At 38.5% G+C, this 16,063-nt stretch overlaps 1 protein-coding gene across 1 annotated transcript in view; it reads right to left on the reverse strand.

The window, feature by feature from the left end:
• Positions 1 to 16,063, reverse strand: part of DAAM2 (dishevelled associated activator of morphogenesis 2) — a 776,135-nt gene that overhangs the window by 698,989 nt on the left and 61,083 nt on the right. The window lies entirely within an intron of this gene.

Genomic DNA, 16,063 nt, shown 5'->3' on the forward strand with positions numbered 1-16,063 from the left:
ACAAGCTCATCTTTGATGATACCAGCCCAAACCAGTACTCCACCTCCACCTTGCTGGCGTCTGAGTCGGAATGGAGCTCTCTGCCCTTTACCAATCCAGCCACGGGCCCATCCATCTGGCCCATCAAGACTCACTCTCATTTCATCAGTCCATAAAACCTTAGAAAAATCAGTCTTGAGATATTTCTTGGCCCAGTCTTGACGTTTCAGCTTGTGTGTCTTGTTCAGTGGTGGTCGTCTTTCAGCCTTTCTTACCTTGGCCATGTCTCTGAGTATTGCACACCTTGTGCTTTTGGGCACTCCAGTGATGTTGCAGCTCTGAAATATGGCCAAACTGGTGGCAAGTGGCATCTTGGCAGCTGCACGCTTGACTTTTCTCAGTTCATGGGCAGTAATTTTGCGCCTTGGTTTTTCCACACGCTTCTTGCGACCCTGTTGACTATTTTGAATGAAACGCTTGATTGTTCGATGATCACGCTTCAGAAGCTTTGCAATTTTAAGAGTGCTGCATCCCTCTGCAAGATATCTCACTATTTTTGACTTTTCTGAGCCTGTCAAGTCCTTCTTTTGACCCATTTTGCCAAAGGAAAGGAAGTTGCCTAATAATTATGCACACCTGATATAGGGTGTTGATGTCATTAGACCACACCCCTTCTCATTACAGAGATGCACATCACCTAATATGCTTAATTGGTAGTAGGCTTTCGAGCCTATACAGCTTGGAGTAAGACAACATGCATAAAGAGGATGATGTGGTCAAAATACTCATTTGCCTAATAATTCTGCACTCCCTGTACTAGATACATATGTACATGCTTATAGACCCAGAACTACATATACTAGATCCATATGTATATGCTTACAGACCTAGAACCACATATACTAGATTTATAGGTACATGCTTACAGACCCAGAACCACATATACTAGATATATATGTGCATGCTTTTAGACCCAGAACTACATATACTAGATCCATATCTACATGCTTACAGGCCCAGAACCATACATACTAGATCCATATGTACATACTTACAGACCCAGAACCACATCTACTAGATCCATATGTACATGCTTAAAGACCCAAAACCATATATACTAAATCCATATGTACATGCTTACAGACCCAGAACCACATATACTAGATACATATGCACATGCCTATAGACCCAGAACCACATCTACTAGATCTATATGTACATGCTTACAGACCCAAAACCACATATACTAGATCCATATGTACATGCTTATAGTACCAGAACCACATATACTACATCCATATGTACATGCTTATAGACCCAGAACCACATATACTAGATACATATGCACATCCCTATAGACCCAGGACCACATATACTATATCCATATGTACATGCTTATAGACCCAGAACCATATATACTCAATCCATATGTACATGCTTACAGACTCAGAACCACATACACTAGATCCATATGTACATGCTTACAGACCCAGAACCACATATACTAGATACACATGTGCATGTTTATAGACCCAGAACCACATATACTAGATCTATAGGTACATGCTTACAGACCCAGAACCACATATACTAGATCCATGTGTACATACTTACAGACCCAGAACTACGTATACTAGATCTATATGTACATACTTACAGACCCAGAACCACATATACTAGATACATATGTGCATGCCTATAGACCCAGAACCATATATACTAAATCTATATATACAAACTTAGAGACCCAGAACCATATATACTGGATCCATATGTACATACTTATAGACCCAGAACCACATATACTAGATAAATATGTGCATGCCTATAGACCCATAACCATATATACTAAATCCATATACAGGGAGTGCAGAATTATTAGGCAAATGAGTATTTTGACCACATCATCCTCTTTATGCATGTTGTCTTACTCCAAGATGTATAGGCTCGAAAGCCTACTACCAATTAAGCATATTAGGTGATGTGCATCTCTGTAATGAGAAGGGGTGTGGTCTAATGACATCAACACCCTATATCAGGTGTGCATAATTATTAGGCAACTTCCTTTCCTTTGGCAAAATGGGTCAAAAGAAGGACTTGACAGGCTCAGAAAAGTCAAAAATAGTGAAATATCTTGCAGAGGGATGCAGCACTCTTAAAATTGCAAAGCTTCTGAAGCGTGATCATCGAACAATCAAGCGTTTCATTCAAAATAGTCAACAGGGTCGCAAGAAGCGTGTGGAAAAACCAAGGCGCAAAATAACTGCCCATGAACTGAGAAAAGTCAAGCGTGCAGCTGCCAAGATGCCACTTGCCACCAGTTTGGCCATATTTCAGAGCTGCAACATCACTGGAGTGCCCAAAAGCACAAGATGTGCAATACTCAGAGACATGGCCAAGGTAAGAAAGGCTGAAAGACGACCACCACTGAACAAGACACACAAGCTGAAACGTCAAGACTGGGCCAAGAAATATCTCAAGAATGATTTTTCTAAGGTTTTATGGACTGATGAAATGAGAGTGAGTCTTGATAGGCCAGATGAATGGGCCCGTGGCTGGATTGGTAAAGGGCAGAGAGCTCCAGTCCGACTCAGACGCCAGCAGGGTGGAGGTGAAGTACTGGTTTGGGCTGGTATCATCAAAGATGAGCTTTTGGGGCCTTTTCGGGTTGAGGATGGAGTCAAGCTCAACTCCCAGTCCTACTGCCAGTTTCTGGAAGACACCTTCTTCAAGCAGTGGTACAGGAAGAAGTCTGCATCCTTCAAGAAAAACATGATTTTCATGCAGGACAATGCTCCATCACACGCGTCCAAGTACTCCACAGCGTGGCTGGCAAGAAAGGGTATAAAAGAAGAAAATCTAATGACATGGCCTCCTTGTTCACCTGATCTGAACCCCATTGAGAACCTGTGGTCCATCATCAAATGTGAGATTTACAAGGAGGGAAAACAGTACACCTCTCTGAACAGTGTCTGGGAGGCTGTGGTTGCTGCTGCACGCAATGTTGATGGTGAACAGATCAAAACACTGACAGAATCCATGGATGGCAGGCTTTTGAGTGTCCTTGCAAAGAAAGGTGGCTATATTGGTCACTGATTTGTTTTTGTTTTGTTTTTGAATGTCAGAAATGTATATTTGTGAATGTTGAGATGTTATATTGGTTTCACTGGTAAAAATAAATAATTGAAATGGGTATATATTTGTTTTTTGTGAAGTTGCCTAATAATTATGCACAGTAATAGTCACCTGCACACACAGATATCCCCCTAAAATAGCTATAACTAAAAACAAACTAAAAACTACTTCCAAAACTATTCAGCTTTGATATTAATGAGTTTTTTGGGTTCATTGAGAACAAGGTTGTTGTTCAATAATAAAATTAATCCTCAAAAAATACAACTTGCCTAATAATTCTGCACTCCCTGTATACATGCTTATAGACCCAGAACCACATCTACTAGATCCATATTTACATACTTACAGACCCACAACCACATCTACTAGATCCATATGTAAATGCTTACAGACCCAGAACCACATATACTAGATCCATATGTACATGCTTACAGACCCAGAACCACATCTACTAGATCCATATGTACATGCATACAGACCCAGAACCACATATACTAGATCCATATATACATGCTTATAGACCCAGAACCACATATACTAGATCCATATGTACATGCTTATAGACCCAGAACCACATATACCAGATACATATGCACATGCCTATAGACCCAGAACCACATCTACTAGATCCATATGTACATGCTTACAGACCCAGAACCACATATACTAGATCCATTTGTACATGCTTATAGACCCAGAACCACATATACTAGATTCATATGTACATGCTTATAGACTTAGAACCACATATACTAGATACATATGCACATGCCTATAGACCCAGAACCACATATACTAGATTCATATGTACGAGCTTACAGACCCAGAACCCCATATACTATATCCATATGTACATGCTTATAGACCCAGAACCATATATACTCAATCCATATGTACATGCTTACAGACCCAGAACCATATATACTAGATACACATGTGCATGTTTATAGACCCAGAACCACATCTACTAGATCCATATGTACATGCTTACAGACCCAGAACCACATATACTAGATCCATGTGTACATACTTACAGACCCAGAACTACATATACTAGATCTATATATACATGCTTACAGACCCAGAACCACATATACTAGATACATATGTGCATGCCTATAGACCCAGAACAATATATACTAGATCCATATGTACATGCTTATAGACCCAGAACCACATATACTAGATCCATGTGTACATACTTACAGACCCAGAACTACATATACTAGATATATATATACATGCTTACAGACCCAGCACCACATATACTAGATCCATATGTACATACTTATAGACCCAGAACCACATATACTAGATACATATGTGCATGCCTATAGACCCAGAACAATATATACTAGATACATATGTACATGCTTATAGACCCAGAACCACATATACTAGATCCATGTGTACATACTTACAGACCCAGAACTACATATACTAGATCTATATATACATGCTTACAGACCCAGAACCACATATACTAGATACATATGTGCATGCCTATAGACCCATAACCATATATACTAAATCTATATATACATGCTTACAGACCCAGAACCATATATACTAGATCCATATGTACATACTTATAGACCCAGAACCACATATACTAGATAAATATGTTCATGCCTATAGACCCATAACCATATATACTAAATCCATATATACATGCTTATAGACCCAGAACCATATATACTAGATCCATATGTACATGCTTATAGACCCAGAACCACATATACTAGATAAATATGTTCATGCCTTTATACCCAGAACCATATATACTAAATCAATATGTATATGCTTACAGACCCAGAACCACATATACTAGAGTAGACACATATGCACATGCCTATAGACCCAGAACCACATATACTAGATTCATATGTACGAGCTTACAGACCCAGAACCCCATATACTATATCCATATGTACATGCTTATAGACCCAGAACCATATATACTCGATCCATATGTACATGCTTACAGACCCAGAACCACATATACTAGATACACATGTGCATGTTTATAGACCCAGAACCACATATACTAGATCTATAGGTACATGCTTACAGACCCAGAACCACATATACTAGATCCATGTGTACATACTTACAGACCCAGAACTACATATACTAGATCCATATATACATGCTTACAGACCCAGAACCACATATACTAGATACATATGTGCATGCCTATAGACCCAGAACAATATATACTAGATCCATATGTACATGCTTACAGACCCAGAACCATATATACTAAATCCATATGTACATGCTTATAGACCCAGAACCACATATACTAGATACATATGAGCATGCCTATAGACCCAGAACCATATATACTAGATACATATGTGCATGCCTATAGACCCAGAACCATATATACTAGATCCATATGTGCATATGTACAGATCCAAAACCATATAACTAGATACATAGAGTAACATAGTAGATCAAGTGGTTTAGCCTGTGCTTAATGTGTTCTGTGTGAATAGGAATAACAATGAATATAAGCACCCTGTATATGTTGTTAATGAGTAATGATAATCCAGTAGTGTGCATTGGGGTCAGGAGTTAGATAAAGAGTGCTCTGGGCCTGGACCTTAGTTCTTTTCCTTACAAGACCTGAATTATCAGCTGCTATAAACAGCTGACATGAAAATGAATACAAAACCAATTTTACAACATTCTTTTTATTTAAATCATTAATTCAAGTTTTTAATGTGCATATGAGACTTGTATTTCTTAAAAGTAGTTTATTTTGTATATTAATATGTAAACTTAAAGGGACATTGTACACTAGATTTTTATTTGCATACATGTTTTGTAGATGATCTATTTATATAGCTCACCTGGGAGTGTAACAATGTATAGTTTTGCCTATTTACTAATAACATTGTGCGGATATAAATATATATATTTATGTGTTAATATGTGTATATATAAGCATATACATATATATTTACTGGGAACACACAGTTCCCATAGATCGCAATGTAAAAGCACTTTTCAGTGTCGTTTTTTTTTCTATCACCCCACTCCCACCAACTTTAACCCCTTAATGACCACAGCACTTTTCCATTTTCTGTTCGTTTGGGACCAAGGCTATTTTTACATTTTTGCGGTGTTTGTGTTTAGCTGTAAATTTTCCTCTTACTCATTTACTGTACCCACACACATTATATACTGTTTTTCTCGTCATTAAATGGACTTTCTAAAGATACCATTATTTTCATCATATCTTATAATTTACTATAAAAAATATATAAAATATGAGTAAAAAATGGAAAAATACACTTTTTCTAACTTTGACCCCCAAAATCTGTTACAGATCTACAACCACTAAAAAACACCCATGCTAAATAGTTTCTAAATTTTTTTGTAATTATAGGATTAAAACTGTATATAATGCACGGGTACCGCTTATTATCTTCTATCATTTATTAATTAAGTAGTATTTACAATTATTCCTATCTTGTTCCATGTGTATTCACAGTATGCTGTATCTAGTGTGTAACCCTGTGCGTCCCCAGGTGTCCTCAGCTACGTAACTAAACACCCATTGGAGGATTATTTGGGGGGAGTGTTCCCATCCACCAATGGGATGACTAGCCACTGTTTTTAAGTTCACCTCACTGTGTTTTAGCCAGGTAATGAGTAAGGCTGTAAGCTGAAACGCGTATACCTGTTTTCCTAAAAGCTAGTCTTATTGTTTTTGTCAGTATTTACCCCGGGGGTTTTTCTCCCCTCTCACGGTTTTGTATATTGTTTGACAAACGTGTTTGTTTTTCTTCACTCAGAGCGCCAATGCGCTATGTTTACTATCTGTAAATAAATTCTTTGTGCATAGATCTGCTGCTTGTGCTCCTTTTTCACTTTTGTTTGCACTTGCTTGGCCTTTAGTGTAGCACAGCAGCTAAGTATTGCACCATTATCCTGACCGCATCTTCACGCCCAACACCTGGGACGCTAACGAAAGGAGGAGTCACCCACCGCAGCCATCGGAGCTCACGCAGGAGCTGGATACCAATTGAACGAGACAATCCATACACAGTAAAGAAACCGGATATACTGCCGAAACGGACTGTCGCTCAGGTTCCAGTAGTACACAGGTATGAAGTGTGGACTCTTGGCGTTTATATGTACTAGTTATCTAGGGTGTTTGCACTTATAATCTTATACATGTGCATTCAGCGGTGGTATATGATTCTCACCGGTCCAAACTCGAGGTAGGGAAAACTCACAGGACCTGGTCACTTTCCACTATCAATACTCGATATTCTAACAATGCTTGTATTGCGTTTTGGGAGCTAGCTGATTAACACACTGCTCTCAGTTGATAGACATACGTTATCACTGTTACTCTCCACTTTAACTGACTTTCCCTTATTTGCTATTTTTTCTAAATTTTGCCCTGAGTTTAGAAATACCCAATGTTTACATGTTCTTTGCTTTTTGCAAGTTATAGGGCAATAAATACAAGTAGCACTTTGCTATTTCCAAACCAGTTTTTTTTCAAAATTAGCGCTAGTTACATTGGGACACTGATATCTTTCAGGAATCCCTGAATATCCCTTGACATGTATATATTTTTTTTAGAAGACATCCCAAAGTATTGATCTAGGCCCATTTTGGTATATTTCATAACACCATTTCACAGCCAAATGCGATCAAATAAAAAAAATTGTTCGCTTTTTCACAATTTTTTTCACAAACTTTAGGTTTCTCACTGAAATTATTTACAAACAACTTGTGCAATTATGGAATAAATGGTTGTAAATGCTTCTCTGGGATCCCCTTTGTTCAGAAATAGCAGACATATATGGCTTTGGCATTGCTTTTTGGTAATTAGAAGGCAGCTAAATGCCGCTGCGCACCACATGTGTATTATGCCCAGCAGTGAAGGGGTCAATTAGGGAGCTTGTAGGGAGCTTGTAGGGTTAATTTTAGCTTTAGTTTAGTGTAGTAGATAACCCCAAGTATTGATCTAGGCCCATCTTGGTATATTTCATGCCACCATTTCACCGCTAAATGCGATCAAATTAAAGAAAAACTTTAAATTTTTCACAATTGTAGCTTTCTCACTGAAATTATTTACAAACAGCTTGTGCAATTATGGCACAAATGGTTGTAAATGCTTCTCTGGGATCCCCTTTGTTCAGAAATAGCAGACATATATGGCTTTGGCTTTGCTTTTTGGTAATTAGAAGGCCGCTAAATGACGCTACACACCACACGTGTATTATGCCCAGCAGTGAATGGAGTTAATTAGGTAGCTTGTAGGGAGCTTTCAGGGTTAATTTTAGCTTTAGTGTAGAGATCAGCCTCCCACCTGACACATCACACTCCCTGATCCCTCCGAAACAGCTCCCACCCTACAATTGTCCCCGCCATCTTAAAGGGACACTGAACCCAAATTTTTTCTTTTGTGATTCAGATAGAGCATGCGATTTTAAGCAACTTTCTAATTTAATCCTATTATCAAATTTTCTTCATTCTCTTGTTATGTTTATTTGAAAAGCAAGAATGGAAGTTTAGATGCCGGCCCATTTTTGGTGAACAAACTGGGTTATCCTTGCTGATTGGACAGCACCAATAAACAAGTGGTACTGAACCATGGTACTGAACCAAAAAATTGCTGGCTCCTTAGATTAGATGCCTTCTTTTTCAAATAAAGATAGCAAGAGAACAAAGAAAAATTGATAATAGGAATAAATTAGAAAGTTGCTTAAAATTGTAAATAAGCAAAATTTGGGTTCAGTGTCCCTTTAAGTACTGGCAGAAAGTTTGCCAGTACTAAAATAAAAGGTTGTTTTTTTTAGCATATTTACATATGCTGCTGTGTAGGATCCCCCTTAGCCCCCAACCTCCCTGATCCCCCCCCAACAGCTCTCTAACCCTCCCCCTCTACCTTATTGGGAGCCATCTTGGGTACTGGCATCTGTCTGCCAGTACCCAGTTTAGAATAAAATAGCTTTTTTTTTCTTTTCTTTTTTTTTCTGTAGTGTAGCTCCCCCCAAAGACCAACCCCCACACTCTCCCAGATCCCTTAGATCCTTTTTTAACCATTCCCCCGATCCCACCCCCTCTTACTGAAAGAAGCCATTAATGTCCGCCCACCCACCTCCCACATCGGCTCCCACCCACCAACAATTGCGGCCATCGATGTCCGGTGCAGAGAGGGCCACAGAGTGGCTCTCTCTGCATCGGAGGGGTAAAACATGTTATTGCAGGATGCCTCAATATCGAGGCATTACTGCAATAACCAAAAAGCGTCTGGAAGCAATCAGGATCACTTCCATCACTTTCCAAGACCAAGGACGTACGCCGTATGTCCTCGGTCGTTAAGGGGTTAAAGCCCCAAAAATGCCTAGTGCAGTTTTTTTATTACACAAAAATGCTAGTTTTTTTTTTTTTTTTTAAAATAAAAAACTATAATGGCCTCTATTTTGAGGCAATTTGAGGCACTTTTAGAAAATTAACCAGAGATTTTGCTTCTGTAAACTCGATAATTTAGCGCTCCACTTGTAATCTAACCCTATATAAATGCTACATATACTGAGGTATCCACAGCAGAGACTGGCTTGAGAATATAAAGGTACACTTTAAATATTAGTTATTTATATGATAAAGAAATAAATGGATGTTGCAGTGTTTTACCCTTGGTTCTTATCTTATCACCTCTGCTAAAGCCAATGAGGGACAGATACAAACAATTTTCTAGGGAAAATAATCTCAGTTTTTATTTAAAGGGACAGTCAACACCAAAATTGTTATTGTTTAAAAAGAAAGATAACACCTTTACTACCGATTCCCCATCTTTGCACAGCCAACATTGTTATATTAATATACTTTATAACCTTTAAACCTCTAAATTCTGACTGTTCATAAGCCACTACGTACAGCCTCTTATCACATGCATTTTTATTAGCTTTTCACTACAGGATACTGCTAGTTCATGTGTGCCATATGTGTTCTCTCCACTGGAGTTGTGCAGGACACAGCACTAATTGGCTAAAATGCAAGTCAATAGATAATAAATAAATAGTCATGTAATAAGGGGGCTGTCAGAAGAGATTTAGATACAAGGTAATCACAGAGGTAAAAAGTATATTAATATAAATGTGTTGGTTATGCAAAACTGGGGAATGGGTACTAATAAAGGGATTATCTATCTTTTTAAACAATACATTTTTTAGAGTAGACTGTCCCTTTAATGTCCCTTCAACAAGAAAAGGAATACATAAAAAAACAAACTTTTTATTACAATAGAAATGGGCATGCTACCTTAGAATTGTGTGAATTTGCTGATCTGTGTGATAATGATTATTGATTATTAGGTATTTTTATATTAATAAAAAATAACAAGTCTTAAATTATCTGTGGATGACTTTGCAGTAAATATAATAGGACAAAGGGTGCTGAGCCCGTTGCAATCATTTGAAAGCACAGAATCTTTTTTTAATTCTCCTTACGTGTTTAACCTGTGCGCTGACAGATCATTTCTGTTTGGCGTTCCTCATTCCCAGCGAATGACAGCTCTGTCACTGATTGGGGAAGGAAGTTTCCAGCTGCCATTGTTCACAAGAGCTACAGGAATTTGGTGTATAATATCTGGCAGGTTACACGCAGAGTGTGTATTAGTACGAGAAAGTTCTCCGAATGCCAGTGCTACAGCACAAGAGTATAATATTCCTAATGATAAGTGCTGCTGAACACCTGAGCCCTGGCTTTCTCACAAGACCCTCTGAACCTCAGTGACCACCAGCATATTTATGTAATAGAGAGGTTTTACTGCACCAGCTGGTGTCCATATTCCAATAGCAAGTGCAAGCTGGGAATGCACGGCATTCAGACGATCTTCATGCATCATATGTTAGTATTATTTCAGACTTCTCGTTAACCTGCTCATGAAACAAAAGGAATTTCTTCTGGGCCCTAGATGTAGTGTACAGTCCCCTAGACTTAATATGGGTTCAGAAAGCCCTTTGGTCAGACAGTGCAATGTTATCCTCTAAAGCTGATTCACTCAGATCTAGAGCACTAAATTAAAGTGATAGGGAAGTCAACATTAAACGTGCACTATTCAGATAGAGCCGGTCATTTTAAGACACTTTTACATTCACTTCTAATTTCAAATGTGCTTTGTTCTCTTGGTATCACTTGTTGAAAAAGAATACGCACATATTTTTGCACTAGTGGGCGCTAGCTGCTGATTGGTGCCTGCACACATTTGTCTCTTGTGATTGGCTGGCTAGATGTGTTCAGCTAGCTGCCAGTAGTGCAATGTTGTTCCTTCAGCAAAGGATAACAAGAGAACAAAGCAAATTTAATAATAGAAGTAATTTAGAAAGTTGTTCAAAATTGTATGTTCTATCAAAAACATGGAAAAAAAATAGGGTGTCCTATCCCTTTAAGCTTGTTATTTTATGCAACATATAAAAAACATGCATGTTTCCCAGGGTATACATTTTCAACTTAAAGGGACATTGTACATTGGATTGTTCTTCTACCTAAATGGTAAATAGCCCATCTGTCAGTATTTTTGTAACAATGTATAATTTCTCTTTTTTTTTTAATAACAATCACCTAGATTACAAGTTGTGCGTTGGTGTTTTAACGCTGAAAAAAATTGTAATTTCAGCGTTAAAACCACTGCAGCCATTACGAGTTTTGTCGGTATAGCTGTACTGCAAGCCTTTTAGCCTGTAACGCAACGTCAGTACCGCACTCGTAAAAATGACGTTTTTTCATGGGATTCCCATAGCGCTAAAAAGCGAGTGTTTGTAACACAATATAAAGTCAGTAGTTATGAGTTTTACGCTACAAAGCTGTACCATAAAACTCATAACTAAAGTGTTAAAAAGTACACTAAACACCCATAAACTACCTATTAACCACTAAACTGAAGCCCTTCCGGAACGCAAATACTATATTAAAGTTATTAACCCTAATCTGCCGCTCCTGATAGCGCCACCACTTTAAAAAAATATTAACCCCTATTCCGCCGCTCCCTGACATCGTCAATACTATAATAAAGTTATTAACCCATAAACCGCCATCCTCCCGCATCGCAAACACTATTTAAATATTATTAACCCCGAATCTGCCATCCGCCCACATCACCCCCACTATACTAAAGTTTTTAAGCCCTAATTCTGCCGCCACTATAATAAACCTATTAACCCCTAAACCGCCCACAACTAAATTAACCCCTAAACCGAAAGCCCCCCACATCGCAATAAACTACTTTAAACTATTCACCCCTAAACCTAACGCCCCCTAACTTTATATTAAAATTACAATTTCCCTATCTTAAATAAAATTAAAAATTACCTGTCAAATTAAAAAAAACTAAATTTAAACTAAGAATTAAACTAATATAATTATTAAAGTAAAATTAAACTAACTACCAATTAAATTAAACTAAAATACACATTTAAAAAATCCTAACACTACTCTAAAAATTACAAAGTATCTAATTCTAAAAAAAAAAAAAAAAATACTAAAATACAAAAAAATAACAAACACTACATTACAGAAAATAACCAACGAAATTATCAAAAATAAAAAAGAATTACACCTAATCTAATAGCCCTATCAAAATAAAAAAGCTCACCCAAAATAAAAAAAAACCTAGCCTACAATAAACTACCAATAGCCTTTAAAAGGGCTTTTTGTGGGGCATTGCCCCAAAGATATCAGCTCTTTTAACTGTAAAAAAAATACAAAGACCCCCCTAACAGTAAAACCCACCACCCAACCAACCCCCAAAATAAAAAACCTAACTCTAAAAAAAACCTAAGCTACCCATTGCCTTGAAAAGGGCATTTAGATGGGCAATGCCCTTTAAAAGGGCATTTAGCTCTTTTACATGCCCAAACCCTAATCTAAAAAATAATCCCACCCAAAAAAACGCTTAAAAAAAAATAACCCCCGAAAATCCACTTACAATTTTTGAAGTCCGGCTTCAACGAGAAGTCTTCATCCAGGCGGCCTCTTCAATCTTCATCCAGGCGGCATCTTCTATCCTGATCCCGGAGGCGTGGAGCGTGTCCATCCTGAAGACATCCGGCACGGAGCATCCTCTTCATATGGTCGCCGCCGTACACTGAATCTTCAATGCAAGGTATGTGATTCAAGATGGCGTCTCTTGCTTTCCTATTGGCTGAAAAATTTGAATCAGCGAATAGAATGAGAGCTGCTTAAATCCTATTGGCTGATTTGAACAGCCAATAGAATTTTAGCAGCTCTAATTACTACTGGATGATTCAAATTATTCAACCAATAGGAATGCAAGGGACGCCATCTTGAATCGCGTACCTTGCATTGAATATTCAGTGTATGGCGGCGACCATATGAAGAGGATGCTCCGTGCCAGTTGTCTTCAGGATGGACCCGCTCCACGCCTCCGGGATCAAGATAGAAGATGCCGCCTGGATGAAGATTGAAGAGGCCGTCTGGATGAAGACTTCTCGCTCTTGGATGAGGACTTCTCTGCCGGGATGAAGATCGTTCAAGCGGGACTTCAAAAAACTGTAAGGTATCGTCAGGGGTTAGTGTTAGGTGTTTTTAAGGGGTTTTTTTTTGTTTGTTTTTTTAAGATTAGGGTTTGGGCATGTAAAAGAGCTAGATGCCCTTTTAAGGGCAGTGCCCATACAAATGCCCTTTTCAGGGCAATGGGTAGCTTAGTTTTTTTTAGATAGTTTTTTTGTATTTTGTGGGTTTGAGGGGGTGGGGGTTTGTAATGTTAGTGGGTATCTGTATTTTTTTTTGTTTTCACAAAAAGAGCTAATATCTTTAGGGCAATGCCCTACAAAAGGCCCTTTTAAGGGCCATTAGTAGTTTATTCTAGATTAGGTTTTTTATTTTGGGGTGTTTTTTTTTTAATGGGTATTAGAATAGGAACAATTTTCATTCGCCTAGATTTAGAGTTCTGCGGTAGCCGTCAAAAGCAGCGTTAAGGGGTCCTAACGCTGCTTTTTACCGCCTGCTGGTATTTAGAGTCAGCCAGGAAAGGGTCTAACGCTCACTTCCAAGCCGCTACTTTTCCATACCGCAGATCCCCTTACGCCAATTGCGTATCCTATCTTTTCAATGCGATCTTCCTAACGTCGGTATTTAGAGTCTTGGCTGAAGTGAGCATTAGACCCTCTACCGACAAGACTCCATCCGCAGGAAAAAAGTCAGTAGTTAAGAGCTTTCTGGGCTAACGCCGGTTCATAAAGTTCTTAACTACTGTGCTCTAAAGTACACTAACACCCATAAACTACCTATGTACCCCTAAACCGAGGCCCCCCACATCGCCACCACTATAATAAAAATTTTTAACCCCTAATCTGCCGACCGCACATCGCCGCCACCTACATTATACCTATAAACCCCTAATCTGCTGCTCCTAACATCGCCGACCCCTATATTAGCTCTTTTGCCTATATTAGCTCTTTTGCCGATCAGCCAATTGAATGCAAGCTCAATCTGATTGGCTGATTGGATCAGCCAATCCGATTGAACTTGAATCTGATTGGCTGATTCAATCAGCCAATCAGATTTTTCCTACCTTAATTCCGATTGGCTGATAGAATCCTATCAGCCAATCGGAATTCGAGGGACACCATCTTGGATGACGTCACTTAAAGGAACCTTCATTCGTCGGGTAGTCGTCGTTGAAGAAGGATGTTCCGCGCCGGAGGTCTTGAAGATGGAGCTGCTCCTCGTCGGATGGATGAAGATAGAAGATGCCGCTTGGATGAAGATGTCTGCCGGTCCGAATGTCCTCTTCTGCCCGGATAGGATGAAGACTTTTGCCGCTCCGGATGTCTTCTTTTGGTCCATCGGTGCTTGGCTGGGTGAAGACGACTCAAGGTAGGGAGATCTTCAGGGGGTAGTGTTAGGTTTATTTAAGGGGGGTTTGGGTTAGTGTAGGAGTATGTGGGTGGTGGGTTGTAATGTTGGGGGGTGGTATTGTGTTTTTTTTTACAGGCAAAAGAGCTGATTTCTTTGGGGCATGCCCCGCAAAAAGCCCTTTTAAGAGCTGGTAAGGTAATAGAGCTGTTAACTTTTTAAATTTAGATTAGGGTAGGGAATTTTTTTTATTTTGGGGGGCTTTGTTATTTTATTAGGGGGCTTAGAGTAGGTGTAATTAGCTTAAAATTCTTGTAATCTTTTTTTATTTTTTGTAATTTAGTGGGGGGTTTTTTGTAATTTAGTTTAGTTTATTTAATTGTATGTAATTGTAGTTCATTTATTTAATTAATTTATTGATAGTGCAGTGTTAGGTTTAATTGTAACTTAGGTTAGGATTTATTTTACAGGTAATTTTGTAATTATTTTAACTAGGTAGCTATTAAATAGTAAAGAACTATTTAATAGCTATTGTACCTAGTTAAAATAAATACAAAGTTGCCTGTAAAATAAATATAAATCCTAAAATAGCTACAATATAATTATTCGTTATATTGTAGCTATATTAGGGTTTATTTTACAGGTAAGTATTTAGCTTTAAATAGGAATACTTTATTTAATAAGAGTTAATTTATTTCGTTAGAATAAAATTATATTTAACTTAGGGGGGTGTTAGGGTTAGGGTTAGACTTAGCTTTAGGGGTTAATACATTTATTATAATAGCGGCGAGGTCCGGTCGGCAGATTAGGGGTTAATACTTGAAGTTAGGTGTCGGCGATGTTAGGGAGGGCAGATTAGGGGTTAATACTATTTATTATAGGGTTTGCGAGGCGGGAGTGTGGCGGTTTAGGGGTTAATACATTTATTAGAGTGGCAGCGAGGTCCGGTCGGCAGATACCGTAAGCAACGCTGGTATTGAGAGTTGAAGTGGCGGTAAATATTCCTTTACGCTCCCTTTTTGGAGCCTAACGCAGCCCTTCAGAGAACTCTAAATACCAGCGTTGTTTAGAAGCAGCGCTAGAAAAAAAACACGCGTAG

This window comes from Bombina bombina, chromosome 4 (assembly GCF_027579735.1).
Source record: "Bombina bombina isolate aBomBom1 chromosome 4, aBomBom1.pri, whole genome shotgun sequence".
Classification (NCBI taxonomy): Eukaryota; Metazoa; Chordata; class Amphibia; order Anura; family Bombinatoridae; genus Bombina; species Bombina bombina.